Below are 15,794 nucleotides of genomic sequence, written 5' to 3'. Positions count from 1 at the left end.
CAGAATAATTAGATAGCTCTTGATTCGGATCTATATCTTCAACCACATTTAAAGCATAAACAACTAGATCAGCCTCAGCATACTTCTTTGGAGGTTTAATTTCTCTTCTAGTTCTGTTTTTGATGATAGAGCATTGTGGTGAAGAAGTAACTCTATCTTCAATTTTTGTACTGGCTTGAAGAGTCGACTCTGTATTAATCTGATGCTCCACCTGCTTTTGATTTTCTTTATTGGAAGATTCTTTAAGAGATAAGTTAGGTAGCATAGCAGTTTCATCAAAAACATTTCTGCTAATCACAACTTTTCTATTTTCAGGACACCATAACTTATACCCTTTTACACCAGTTTTATAACTAAGAAAAACACATTTAATTGATCTCAGTTCCAATTTTCCATTATCAGCATGAGCATATGCAGGACACCCAAAGATCTTTAAATCAGAATAATTAGCAGGACTACCACACCATAACTCTTGTGGAGTCTTTTTCTCAATGGCAATGGATGGGGATCGGCTGATCAAAAAACATGCAGTAGAGGCTGCTTCGGCCCAAAATGACTTTAGTAAGTTGGCATTTGAGAACATACATCAAACCTTCTCCATGATCGTTCTGTTCATTTGTTCTGCAATGTCGTTTTTCTGTGGAGTATGGCGAACTGTCAAGTGTCTCACAATCCCTTCTGACTTGCACAATCTATTAAACTCATCAAAACAGAACTTTAAGCCATTGTCTGTGTGAAGGTATTTTATTTATTTTCCCATCTGCTTTTCAATCATAATTTTCCAAGACTTAAATGCAGAAAACACATCATTTTTTTGCTTCAAGAAGAATGCCCAAACTTTTTTGGAAAAATCATCAATAAAGGTTAGCATATAATTAGCTCCACCTCTCGAAGGCACTCTAGATGGCCCCCACAGATCATAATGAATATACTCCAATGTTCCTTTCGTGTTATGGATTCCTCTGGTGAATCGAACTCTCTTTTGCTTCCCCAAAACACAATGCTCACAGAAATTCAGTTTGCAAATTCCTTGCACATCAAGAAGTTCTCTTTTGCTCAATTCTGCCATGCCATTCTCAATCATATGCCCTAGGCGCATATGCTAAAGTTCAGGAATATCATCATCCAACAAACTAGAGAAAGCGACAGTTGCATCACTAGTAACAGTAGAACCCTGCAAAACATATAACTTCGCAGTCTTTCTTTGCCCTTTCATCATAACAAGGGAACCTTTGGAAATCTTTAAAACCCCACTTTCAGTTGTGTATCTGTACCCTTTTGAATCAAGGGTACTCAACGAAATTAAATCTCTTTTCAATTCTAGAACATGTCGTACGTCATTGAGTGTTCTGACAACTCCATCAAACATCTTAACTTTAATTGTTCCAACACCTGTGATTTTACACAAAACATTATTTCCCATCAAAACAACTCCTTCAGATACTGTTTCGTAAGTTGTAAACCAATCCCAATTGGGACTCATATGGAAGGTGCAGCCTGAATCAAGTATTCACTCCTAGCTCACTTTAGAAATATTGACTGAAGCGATTAGAAGTTCACCATTACTGTAGTCTTCTACAACATCAGCTTCACCAGAATTTTCTGTTTGTTTTCCCTTTTGATTCGTAGCCTCCCTTTTAATCTTGTTCTGTAGCTTATAGTACTCAGATTTAATGTGCCCTTTCTTCTTGCAGAAGTTACAAGTTTTACCTCTGTTTGAAGACTTTGATCTACCCTTAGATTTACCGTGAGGATTCCGTTCCTGTGTCCTTCCACGATCATCATCAGCATTTCGATCTTGTCTCCCACGAACAATGAGACCCTCTCCCTGAGAGTCGGGTTTAACCACAAGATGCTTCATCTTATCATACGAGGTCAAAGAATCATAAACCTCATCAACTGTGAGAGACTCGCAGCTATATAAAATCGTGTCTCTAAAGTTTGAATAAGACGGGGGCAACGAACAAAGTAGAATCAACCATAGATCTTCCTTATCATACTGAACCTCCATGGCCTCCAAGTTTAAGAGAATTTCTTTAAACACTGTTAAGTGTTTGTGTGCAGATGCACCTTCTTTCAAATGATGAGTATAAAGACGCTGCTTCATAAGCAGCTTGCTTGTTAGAGTTTTTGACATACATATTTGTTCTAGCCTCTTCCAAAATGCAGCGGGGGTCTTCTTTTTCATCATATCTTGCAAAATTTCATTGGACAAATGCAGATGTAATTGTGTTAACACCTTTCGATCCTTACGCTTCTTCTCTTCATTTGTTAATGTTGAAGGCATCTTATCTATCCCTAGCAGGGGCATCCTCTAGATCCATCTACGCAAGAACTACTTTCATCTTAATCTGCCAGAACGCAAATCTGGTGTTGCGATCCAATAGCGGAATTTCATACTTCAAAGACACCATTACTGTGATTGAGATGAACAACCCAGATGCTCTAATACCCATTTATGAAAGTAAAATAAAATAAAATAAAAAATACACAAATTTTTACGTGGAAACCCTTTCGGGAAAAAACCATGGGCAGAGGAGAAGAAAATTCACTATGTCGAATTTGAATTATTACAAGAGGAATAGACTAGTCTATTTATAGGCTTGTGAAGCCATATTCTAGTAAGACTGAAACACCTTATTCTAATCAATATCAAATAGATAGAATTTAATAAGGTTTAAAAAACGTTATTCTAAAATGAAATAGAAGAAGTGTAATTCTATATGGATTCTTCTTTTAGTTTATTTTACCACTATATTTTATTTAAATAATGATTCGGGTCACTTAATTCTAACAAGGGTGAGTCAGGTTGGAGGAAAAAAAATAGTCGAATCAAATCAATGTCATGTTTGAGGTAAATCCACCTATCTCAAGATATTTTAAAAAATGCCTTTGATATATATATATATATAGTTTTTTTAAACAAACAAATAAATAAATAAATAAATTTTTAAGTCTAAACTAAAAAAGAAATCTTAATTTCTTTAAAATAAAAAATAAAATAATTAAATTAAATTTAGGCTAGATTGGGTTGGATCGGGTTGGGATTGAGTTTCCTATTAAATTTCAAGTGTGGATTCTAGGTGAATTTTTTCTCTTAAGATTATAAATATTAGAAATGCATTATTAATAAAAAATTTGATTAAGCTAATGAGTGGCTCAAACCAAGTATTAAGGTACTCAAATCTAGGTCACTTAAGAACTCAAGCTGCTCGAGCTTGGCTCGACAATGCCTTAATTGAAGTCATTTTTTTTTCAAATTAACTCAAGTAACTTTTCCTATTTAACTATAATTTAGTGAGTTGAAACTTGACCATTTGATTACAAACAATAATTATGGACTATGTTGATACATATGATGATCCTATAAGGATCCTCAAAATTCATGAAAAAAAACAAAAAGAAATATTGAATATATAAGAGTAAAACACTAGGTCTATACTCATACAATAAAAAGCGGAACCTCTACTTGACATTTGTTGTTTGAAACTCCACTCTTGCTCAATCAAATACTATTTTAGAAGCTTTAGCTCTATTTAAGCTCTATTAAAGTAAGCTTGTTCACCTGATTTACATATTTTAGCTTCAATTCAAACTCATTACATATACAAAATTTTTAAATTTCACTAAAAAAAAATTTGAAATTTGAGTTTCAAGTGTATTAAAGGTAAAGTATTAATCTAAAATTAAAAAAACTATTATCAATTAAAAATTTAATTAAGCTCTCGAGTTGTTCCAAACGAGTGTTAAGGTACTCAAACTTAGCTCGCTTGATAACTCAAGCTACTCAATCTTGAGTTTGGTTTAACAATATATACATTTTTTAAATGTACCTGAGAGGTAGTTCGGATGAAATCTATTCCTATATTATTAAATGGATTAATTTAGTCTATGTTCTGTTAAAAAGAATAATACAAGGCCAAATTGAAAAAGAGTTAACATTTATTGTTTGAAAGATATCGTTCACTATTTAACAAAGTTGTTATTTTTAAAGTTTTTATGGTTTTGTAAAAGAAATCTTTTTTTTTTAGAAAAGGAAAAAAAATTCAAGACATTTCTTATACCTCGATTGTTAATTTTGGTGCAATTTGATATTATTTGATTCTTTTTAATTCTATAGGGACTGAACTAACTCAGTTAATAATAGAGGGGCTAAGTTGATCCAAAAACTATAATACAGAGACCTCTTAGGTACCTTAACCCTAAAGAAACCTAGTTCATTTGATAATTCAAGCTGCTCAAGTTTGAGCTTAGTTCGACAATGCCTTAATCAAAGTTGAATTTTCTTTTCGAGTTTAAATCAAGCAACTTTCGAGCACACACACATCATTTACACCTCTATCAAACAAACCAATTAATCCAACACTCATCCAAGTTCGAGTACTAAGAATTTCTCCAAATAAGAAGTAAGAATAGAGCTAACAATGAAGATTTATAACATAATTTATGACTCAAAATACATAATATAAGATATATATGTATATAACTTTTACATTAATAGTAACATAAACTTCAACTAAGATGCACAAGAAATCTTTAGTGTAATACAAACATTATAAATTTTTATATGGATAAAGTGATTAATTAGTATGACTCCAATAAACATCCATCCCACCTCAATTGCTTATTCTAAGAGCCTTCCTAATTGCTTGAGCTCAGCCAATTGACATTGCACAAATTCTATCTCCTAGACCTCTTCCTACAATAATGAATATTCATCCTATTCTTATTTGTGCAAAGGCTGGTATTCATAAGCGCTAAGCGTGGTTTGTAAACCTTTCACTAGATGAGCCCTGAGACTTTCCTGAAGCTGCTAGTCAACCTTAAAGGAAGAATTTAGTAGAAGTTGAATTGTCTGCAATAATAAAACAAGATACATGAAGCTTGTTTAAATTTCCAAGGGGTCTCAAGTCAGTGGGATGTAAATGCATGTTCAAAGTCAAAAGACATGTAGGTGGAAGTTCAGCAAGTTATAAAGCTAGACTGGTCGCAAAAGGGTACTCCTAGATTGTTGGACATAACTTCAAGGAAACTGATAATCCAAAAATTAAAGACAATATAGTGAGGATCATTCTTACACTTTGCATTAACCAACAAATGAAAGTTGAGACAAATAGATATTCCCAATGCATTTCTGAATAAGGAGTTCATAGAAGAGGTATACATGTTAGTTACAAGTTCCTGATTCTGAGCATTGTACTGTTGGAGGATATATTAAAAACACTAATGGTAAGAAAGTGTATCTACTAGTGTATATGGAAGCCATAGTCAATAGAGGGGATGATCAATGGAAAATTGATGTATTGGTGAAATCACTTGATGAAAAATTCTTATTAAAGGATCTAGGAGACTTGGTTTTTTATCTAGGGTTGGAAGCATAGGCTGTTGATGCAAAGTGTTGTTGAAGAATAGGGTTTCTTGCTTATTAGACACCAGTGATTGAAGTTTAACATAAACAAACTTAATTGAAAGAGTTCAAACATGAAATCAAATTTTAAAAATAAAACTCTGAATTAAGCGTGAGTGTCGCAGCTTTAACAATCTTGCTTTTTACTGTCCCAAAAGGCTCCAAATAAGCATTTAGGGAAGTAGATTATCTGATCACATCACTAACAAAAGCTAGAAAGATCGAAAAGCAAAGAGACATGATCGCAGTTACAGGGGATCGAACCCGGGTCATCCGCGTGACAGGAGGGAATACTTACCACTATACTATAATGACTTAGTTGCTGTAAGTGTTAAATTTGTCTCCATTGTTTGTAACATTCCAAATTTGGCCGCAAAGGCACAAAAGAAGCAAAGGGAGGACAATATTTAGAGTAGTTTTAGTTGTTCAACGAAGAGCTTTGACTGGTAACAACTAGATACATAGATTGATTGGTGATTTTAGTTTATTTAGAGTTCAACCTCCACATTTGTAAATTCTCTCCTTAGTTGATTCTTCCCTGTCTTTATGAAATAGGAAGAAAAAAATTTCTTTGTTGATGGTCATAGTAGCTTTCAAAATTTGATTCGGTTGCTTTATTGAATTATCATCGAGACTGCTTGTCGACACACATACTGTTTTCTGAAAGTAGGCTGATCCATCAACAACTGGGACTATAATCCCTTCACCCAAAACCCTGTACTTGGTGAAACAAAAACTCCACTTATTGTTTTTCTTTAAGATCTTACGTACAACATACATGTGTGAACCGAAATACTAAGATATAATCTTCCAAAAACTTTTCAAATATATGAAAGTCTTGAAGAAGAAAAGCATATCTATGTCCAGCCCTAGTGACTAAATCCGAGTAAGGTAAATTTTTTGATAAATTAAGATGAGAAGATTGATGAATATTACCCGCAAGTCATGACCTATGAAAACATGGAAGAGAAAAGTTAAAAAGACAATGAAATTTATACCCATATGCCATTTGATTTATGGATATATGCTCCCTGATTGTTGAGATTCATCAAGCTCGAGCTCTACTCAAAATTCATTGCTTGAAATATGGCTCCAATTTGGTCAAATACTTTCTAGAAGCTCCAACTCGGCTCGTGGTAAAATCAAACCATTTAAGCTTGGTTAGATAAAGCATTTACATATTTGAGCTTGAGTTTGAACCTGTATCGTATACAACATAGTAATCTAATATTAAAAATATTGAAAATGTATTATGAATAAAAAGCTTGATCAACCTCGCAAGCTACTCAAATCAAGTAGTAAGGTACTCAAACATGGCTCACTTGATAACTCAAGCTGCTCACGCTTGAATCAATTTCGAATTTCTTTCAAATAACTTGCAAGCACAAGTGCCCTGTTTATACCCCTATCGAACTCGTACCAAATCTAACACTCATTTGATTTCGAGAATTAACTAAGAATTTCTCCACGTAAGAAGTAAGGATAGAGCAAATAATGAAGATTTAAAATATAATTTACGGCTCAAAATACATAGTATATATAAATTTTACATTAATAGTAACATAAACGTTAACTAAGGCGTACAAGAAATCTTTAGTCTAGTACATACATTATAAATATATATATGGATAAAGTGATTAATCAGTATCAGAAAAATAGATATCCATCCCGCCCCTATTGTGACAGCCCAAAATTGACCCTAGTCGGGATGTGGTTTCGGGACCACAAAACCGAGGCATAAAAATAATTTATAATTTATTTTGATGCCTATAATATGTGTTAATTCATGTGTGACATTTTTGATGTTTCGATTTAGAGTTATAAATGTGAATTTCACTAGAAAGGACCTAGTAGTAAACTTTGAAAGTATGATGGGGAAATGTGTGATGACTAGTTGATAATGCATGCAAAAATAAGGGATTTGCATGTCAAATTCCCCCCCTTACATGAAGTGGCCGACCATGACAAGGGAGTATGGGCTAAACATGTCATGAAACATGTTTTGTTGGTGCATTAGGGTGAAATAATAAACAAAGGTGTATGGGTGATAAAAGAATGAAAAAAAAATGTGTGTGAGTGTGGTATTCTCCCCCCCTTGCCGTGAGTTGAGAAAGAAGGAAGAAAAAAAAAATTGTTGTGTTCATCCTTTCTCATCTTTTTGGCCGAAAATCATAAGGAGGAAGAAAGGGATTTTTGCTCCATTTTTGGTTTAGAAGAGAACTAGAAGGAGATTTGGCCATACTTGTACCAAGATTAAGGTATGTATGAGGTTGCATGTTTTAGTTGCTAACTTGATGTTCATGTTAGCCCATGGTTCAAATCCTTGTTATGCCATGGAAATGGTATTTGGCCAAGGTTGATATTGTGTTAAAGCCATTGCATGCTAAATGTGAAACTTGTTGATGATGCATGCAATGATGGATTGACTACTCTTGAAATTTCTTTTAGCATTCTTGAGTAAGACAGTGAATTCTTTGTTTAGCCATGACCGAAGTTGAAAGGGGTATGGTTGTGATGTATTCAGCCATGGTGCATTCATGAGCATGATTTATGCTTGTTATATGATTGGTAAAAATTTGTGTTTTGGATGGTTATGAGCACCTTGAGATTCGGCCTTGCACCTATATGTGTACATATGTTTGCACATGATGTATTGGTATGACATATATACTATCTCAAAGTATGTATTTTCTTGTGATTATGTTTTGGTTATGAAGTAAATGATAGATGTGTATTGAGCTACAATATGTAAAGCATTAGCTAGTAAAATGTGTGCCATTCATGTGTGGTATTAAACATGTAATTGGCCTCAGCATCAACATGCATAATCGGCCCATGAATGAGTACCTAAGGGGTTGTGTTGTTCGGCCATGAGTAAGCATGTTGAAGGCTTTGTGTGTTGAGTTGATTCATGAATTCCGTACTTATGTGACTTTAATGTCTAGTGAACATATGTGGGCTAAGTGCCTTGAGTTCCTCTTTTCGATACTCAAATGATTGAATCAATTTATTTGTTAAATCAAGCTCAAGGAGTTAAAGAAGGAGAATCAAGCAAGGGAAAGACGAAGGTCATCGAGTAGCCGACTTGGAAATTCCTTGCCCAACACAAGGTAAGTCATTAAGCATATATTTGGTATTGATTTAAATGATCATAATATATATGCAATTGTGTTTAATGAATTGATGTGTAAATGGAAATGTATGTGTATGGAATGATGCCATCGTTGAATGTATAAAGGTAGTAAAATGCATAAAGTATTGGTCTCGGCACTAAGTGTGCGGGTATAAATGGACACGGTGACAAGATTGGCACTAAGTGTGCGGGTATAAATGGACACGGTGACAAGATTGGCACTAAGTGTGCAGGTATAAATGGACACGGTGACAAGATCGGCACTAAGTGTGCGGGTTTAAAATTTGTACAGCACTAAGTGTGCGAATTTGATTATATAGCACTATGTGTGCGAGCTGATTATATAGCACTAAGTGTGCGGACTCACTATATGCTTTTGCATCACTATTGGCACTGAGTGTGCGATATTATCGAGTTGATCACGGACAGCGGATTGGGTAAGTACCTTGAGCTCATGGCGAATAGGCACTATGTTCATGTTCGGGGATGGTAAGCTTTAAATCTATGTGATGATTGCAATTGTATGATTGTGGTGAAAATGAGTTGGTGTGTAAAAATGCCTCAAATATCTTATTGAATAGAATATGAAATGTGGATGTATGACTTGGTATGAGATTGAACCGAAAGGTCCGAGGAATTATGGTATAGTTTCGACATGGATGGAGTACCTAACCTTGTTTATTGTTTCATGTTGTGATAATTTTATTAATGGATGGTTGTCGAATGCTTATGACTTACTGAGTTATAAACTCACTCGGTGTTTTTCTTGTCACCCATTTTAGGTCTCTTGGACTCATCTATTTTGTGTGCTCGGAGCCGTCAACGAAGTCATCACACCGTGAGCAATTTTGGTATTGTCTTCTTAGTCAACCTAGGAGAACATTTGGCATGTATGGGCTATTTTGTTTTGTTGAATTTTGGGTTGTAAACTTTAAGCCATGTGAAAATGGCCTATGTGGTCGTTTGAGTGGGATGCTAGAACATATAGCCACGGGTCTTAGAAACCTTAATTTTGATAAGGTGGCCATAGTTGTGCCATGTATGATGAATGATTAGTAAGGCCAAGGAAAGATTCATGAAATTGGCATAGTCTACTGCAGTAACTGTTGCGGACAGCAGCAGTGATATGAGATCGAAAAATCACCAAAAATAGTAGAAGTGGAATTAATTGCTAAGAAAATTATGTACTCGAAGCTTGATGGGTCTATTTTCATATGGACGAAATGAAACGACCATATGAGCTGTATTTTGAGAGATATTCAAGATTTCGTGAGACAGGGCCAGAACAGTTTCTGGATCCTCTGTTTCGACTTTGAAAATTTACCATAAATTATCCAGAAACAATTAGAAGTCATGCCTTATATGCATAGATTCCCCTGTGAGTCTAGTTTCATTAGAAACAAACGGTATGAGCATTAGAGCTCTGTACGAGATGATATCCAGGTCGTAATGTGCAAAGATCAGTGTAGTCGAACCCTGAAACAGGGGTGACTTTAACTAATAAACTGTACCAATTGGCCTGACCAAAAATTCTAGAAATAAATCCATGGATGGATATATGAGTATAAATTCGGGGAAAATTTACGGATTTGGTTTTCGAGTTCTGGAACTCGAGATATGATTTTTAAGGTGGCAGTGACGCAGTTAACTAGCTTGCCTGGAACAGAAAAAGGAAAACAAAAAAAAATTTTCCAAGAGAGGAATAAGTAAAGTAAGCCCGGTAACACCTCGTGGTCAAATCCGGTGACGGTCACGGGTTTGGGGTGTTACACCAGTCACTCTCAGGCACTCCAAGAGCCTTCCAAACTACTTTTGAGGCATCAACAATGTTGTTAGGGCAAGGGGGCTGATAATTATGGTCCGAATAGCATCCCATAGTAGAATCACATTCATCCCCAACTTTAGCCCTCATAGATTTTCCACTTCCATGGATGTTGATATAATTCAAACACCTCTTCCTGTTGTTATACCACCCTGTAGAAAGTGCCACCACAAGGTTATCATCGGAGTGCTACTGGTTGTCACATTCAGATGGTGCACCACCATCTCCATCTCGCTCAAAGCTGTTAAGTGTCAATGTTACTTTCATTTGGCTTGATACAGGGGGTGAATATTTGTATGTCATGTACCACTTGCCATCCTTGCAACAATCAAAATCATTTTCCTAGTTGCATTGCCCTGGTGGAGGGGTTTTCCCTTTGATCTTGCCACTAGGGCTACACGTCTGTGCTTCAACACTGAGAAAAAGAAGAAGAATGCAAAGGAGAGGAAAGACAGTCGAACAAATTACTTGCTTTATCATTTTTATCTTCTTTAAGTCACTTCTGTTTTGATGTTTGAGTGCAGAAAACTTCAAGTGGGAAAAGCAATATATCGAGATCTTAGCAATGAATAATTTAAAATATTGGTCTTTCATTATGAAAATTTATGATGGACTGAAGACTTACCATTAAGCTGATAAAATTGTATTTTATCATTTACCCAAATTTTGTAATATATTTATCATTCAGTAGCATCTATGTGGGAGGTTCCTGCAGGTTTAGTTCACTTATAGTTTATTTTTCTTAAATATCATATGGCAGCTATTTGTTGATGAAGAACGAAGGGGCTTTAGATTATACTTGCCAACAAATCATTTTACTGGCTGATGCCTAAATTGGATGGATTTGAATATGGTTACACTTAGCTTTACATTTTCCATAAAATTTTTGCAATGAAAATTATTTTCTATACATACATTACACATATACTTCTTTAAAATATCTTTAAATATATACACATATAAAAATCATATTCCTAATATCCAATCCCAATAGTAGTGTTAGAATTTCTATACACATATATGTGAGTTTGGATTGAATTATTATAGTATAGGAAGCATACGATGAACCACTTTTAGCACTAATCCTATAAGTGCTTCGTAAATGAATAGCAGGTATGATTAATTTATTTATTTAGCTTTCATCTTGTTTATGAAAGCAAATGATTTTGGGGTGATATACTTATAGAAAAGTTTGAAACGACTGATGAATTACTGAATGATTATATGTTAAAGGTGTAAGTGTGTTATGGTAAGAAGAAACGTTTAAGTAAAATGGTTATATGAAATGCTTATAAGGAAAAATATATACATATATATATGCAAGGCTACACCAATTATACATGAGAGGTGCAGTGAATAGAAAATGAAAGTTAGCTTAAAATATAATAAAAATTATGCTTAGTTGTTTATTCTATTATGTTAGCAGTTAAGTTGTCTTTTTACGAACTTACTAAGCATTATTGCTTATGTTAGTTGTTTTCTTTTCTTGTAGACCATCGGAAGGTTCGATTTTGGTTTGGAAGCTCTGTGAGATCTATCACACTATCCAGCATAAATTTTGGTAGTTTTTGATGTTTTGATCAAGGTTATAATGGCATGTATAGATGGACTTGTGTTTAATGTTAGTTGAATGTTGGTTGATGATTTTGGCATGTGTAAGTTGTTTTTGGCATCATGAGATGTTGATTGGTTTCTATCATTTTAGTACTTATTAAGCATAAAAGGTATGGCTCAAATGGCAAGTTATGTTGAAATGTTAATGGTCATGTTTGAAGTGTGATTTGGTAAAAGTTGACTTATGTTTGATAGTAGAAATGTGATTCAAATATGTCCATGTTTTTGATAAGTTTGTATCATTGCATTTGAGGTGCCTTGTATGACATATTGGTTGAATGGTTTTGAACTATTGAATTGGTCATTTAATGTTAGTTTTGGTTATGTTTTTATGTTTTGATTAGGTGTTCTTAAAGGTCTTTAGATGATTGCTTGAATTGGTGATGGAAATGGCTTGAATTTGGTCAAGTTCATGTCTACACGGCCTGGCGACACGGCCATGTGTCCTCTGTAGGTTTTAATGCATGCAAGTCACGCTATTACATGACCTAGCACACGGCCTAGTATACATGCATGTGAGGCTATTTCGAGAGTTACACAGCCTGGCACACAGACGTGTGACTTGGCTGTGTGACCCTAGTTAGAGAGTTACACGGGTGAGGACACGGGCTGGGACACGGTCGTGTGTCCCTATTTCAATTGTTACACAGCCTGAGACACGGGTGTGTGTCTCAGCCGTGTGAGGCCCACGACCTGGCCAAACAGTCTTGTGACCCTGCAGTCCAAATTTTCTATCTTTTTTGTAAACTTTCCAAATGTTTCTAATTTAGTCCCGAATTGTTTCTAGTATATTTTTAAGGCCTCGAGGACTGGATTCAGGAATGATTTTTATCTGAATTAAATGAATTATGTGATTTTTATATTAATGTATAAAAAGTATGATGTAATGTTTCGTTTGTATAGTAATGCTCAATAACCCTAATTTGGCGAAAGATACGGGTTATGGGTGTTATAGAGGTCTTGCATTTGTTTCGGATTCTCCACAGCTTGTGTTACCAGCATCGTCTAGCTTACATTCTAACCCACAGCTCGTGTGATCAGGCCCATTTCACAACTCGTGTGAGCATTTATGTAAAGGAAAGGTTACAGTTATATGTATAGGCACACTATGTGTGAGCTTTCCCGAGTGTTCGATATAATTTTAGATATTTCAATAGGTAAGAAAAGGGAATAAAATGCTAAGTATGCAAATGGATTGAATCCTGAATTTATGAAAAATTTTATGAACTAAATGATGTTAATACATATGGAAATTTACATATCTTATGGATGATTTCATTTAATTCATGGACAAGTATACTAACTTGTGAGATGGTGATGTTGTTTAGGCTTTTACTAAGCTTATGGCATTGGTGATGTATTAGGTTAATCTTTGAATTGTATAGATGTCATGGTAAGTTATGTTCAAGTTTATATGGGCTTACTAAGCACTCATTGATTACGTATTTTTTTTCCTATGTTTTATAGATTATCGGAAGCTCGATTGGTTGAAAACTCGTTAGAGATCTATCACACTATCCAACAGTCAATTCGGTAGTTTTTGAGTATTTTGGCCAAGGTTAATGATGTCATGTATAGGTCATTTGGAATGGTATTTAGAGAATGTGTAATTGATATTTTGGTATGTTTGTGCTTTGAAGTTATGTATGGTTGATGGATTTGTAATGTTTGTTAAGTTATGTCACCTTGACCGCTTTTAAGTAATTGAAATGCATGGTACGTTGGTATGCTTGTGCTGGCTTGAGAATGGTGAATTTTGATATGTGTTGGTAAGTATTTGAACTAGGTTCTTATGGTTGAAATAAGGTAATGTTGACTTATTTTGGTATGTAATACTTTGGTATATTTGTGGTGCCTTTAGATGGCATATTGGTTAGGTGATTAAGTGTAACAGCTCATTTTCAATGAAATTGGAACAGTGGTTTTGTGACCACAAATTCGATGTCAAAATAATTATTTATTATTTTATTCTCTACAGCATGATACTAGTACTGTATAAAAATTTCATTAAGAAATTTTACTGTTTGCATGCTTAATTCGATAAAAAGGACTAAATTGCAATAGGTGCAAAACTTGAGTTCAATAGGTGCAAAACTTGAGTTTTATAGTGTCAAAAGGATTAAATAGCTATGAAATTAATTATAAAGGGGTTTATGTGGTAAATATACCATTTAATATGTGAACAATTATTGACACTTTAATATGTGATTTAATGGTTTTATAAAAAGGTTACTTAAGTAATAGTAAATAAATTAAGCAAAAAAAAATAAATTAATTAAAATTATCATCTTCCCAGTCTATACTTGACTGAAATTAGAGAAGAAACTCCATTTTTAACACCTTGAAGTTTCGGATGGAAGTCTTTGCATGAGATTAATTTTGAGGTTAGTTTTTAATGATTTTTATGTTTTCGGGATCCTTGTATCTTAATTTAGCTAGCCTGGGGACCAATTTGTGAAACTATTAAAGTGTTAGAGTTTTACCATTAATGAATGTGTATGAGTTTTGATGATTTTTCAAAGAAAATGATTAGTTCTTGTTAGATAAACAACTTTAGTTAAGTGATTTTTGATAAAATTGTCAAATAGGGATTAAATTGAAAAATGTGAAATTCATGGTGTAATTTGTGAATTAATGAAATGTATGGGCTGCTATAAGCTTGTAGGATATTCAGATAGGCTTCGTTAGGGGTGAAATTGCATGAATTTCATTTTACGAGCTTAAGGACTAAATTGAAAAGAAATCAACAGTATAGGGGCAAAATTATAATTTTGCTAAAATATGAATTTGGGTTAAATTGAATAGAATGATTATTGAATTAAGCTGAATTTATCCATTTAGATCAAGATAAACCACGTACGGCCCTAGATCGAGGCAAAGAAAAAGCTTTGGATTAGTCAACTTCATTTTCTACGTTTATCGTCAAGGTAAGTTCATACTTTTAAATAATATTTTTTATTAAGATTTAAATGCTATTATTACATAATATTAATTTGTTCTTGATTGAAAGTCCAACAGCATTCATTTACAAGTGAAATGGGATAGCTTCAGCTATCGATTATGGAAAGGAATGGTGACGACCATCAATTATGGAAAAGGATGGTGACGACCGTCGAATTATGAAAAGGGATAGCCTCGGCTATCGAATAAAGGAAAGAGATGGGTCTCATATTATTACCTTGTATGAGCGTCAATAAGAGCTTTCAAAGTAATTTACATTATTATGATGGAAGGTAGGAAATGTGTACCTTTGTGGTAATGAAAAGCATGAATGTATATATATAAATTTATGAATTAGTTATTATCTTGTTGGATTGATTTTAGATACTTTGTGATTTTATATTGTATTGACAAGCTTAAATCATATTCGTTACGAGCTTACTAAGCATGAAATGCTTACTCTGTGTTTCTTTTTCCGTGTTTTGTAGTTTATTGAAAGCTCGTTCGGGTTGGAAAGTCACTGAAGATCTATCACACTATCTACCAGCTCTTTTCGTATTTACGGATGTTTAATTTTGGTTATAATGGCATGTATAGGTATTTTGGCTAATGTTGGCCATGTGTATTGGTTGCTGGTATAGCCATTTGAGTTGGGTTGTGTTTTAGCATTTTGATGTTGTTATGAGTTTAGTTTATGGCATGAAAATATTAACCTTGTTATGGACGATGTTGGCTTAATATATTTGAATTATGATAGATGAATATGCATATTGTATAAGCCTTATAACTTGTTGTGGTTTGTTATCTTGTTAAGAAAGATATATATGTCTATTGATGTTAGTGAATGAATGGCATATTTTGTACCATTTGGTACGCTA

The 15,794-nt window shown here is 34.0% G+C and overlaps 1 pseudogene; it reads right to left on the bottom strand.

The window, feature by feature from the left end:
• The window catches only part of LOC108450889 (uncharacterized), a 40,008-nt pseudogene extending 29,166 nt beyond the window's left edge, over positions 1-10,842 (bottom strand).
• Between the last annotated feature and the right edge of the window lie 4,952 nt (positions 10,843-15,794).

Source organism: Gossypium arboreum, chromosome 5 (genome assembly GCF_025698485.1).
Source record: "Gossypium arboreum isolate Shixiya-1 chromosome 5, ASM2569848v2, whole genome shotgun sequence".
Taxonomy (NCBI): Eukaryota; Viridiplantae; Streptophyta; class Magnoliopsida; order Malvales; family Malvaceae; genus Gossypium; species Gossypium arboreum.
Note: the sequence above shows the minus strand (reverse complement) of the source record. Positions and strands in the feature narration are given on the sequence as shown.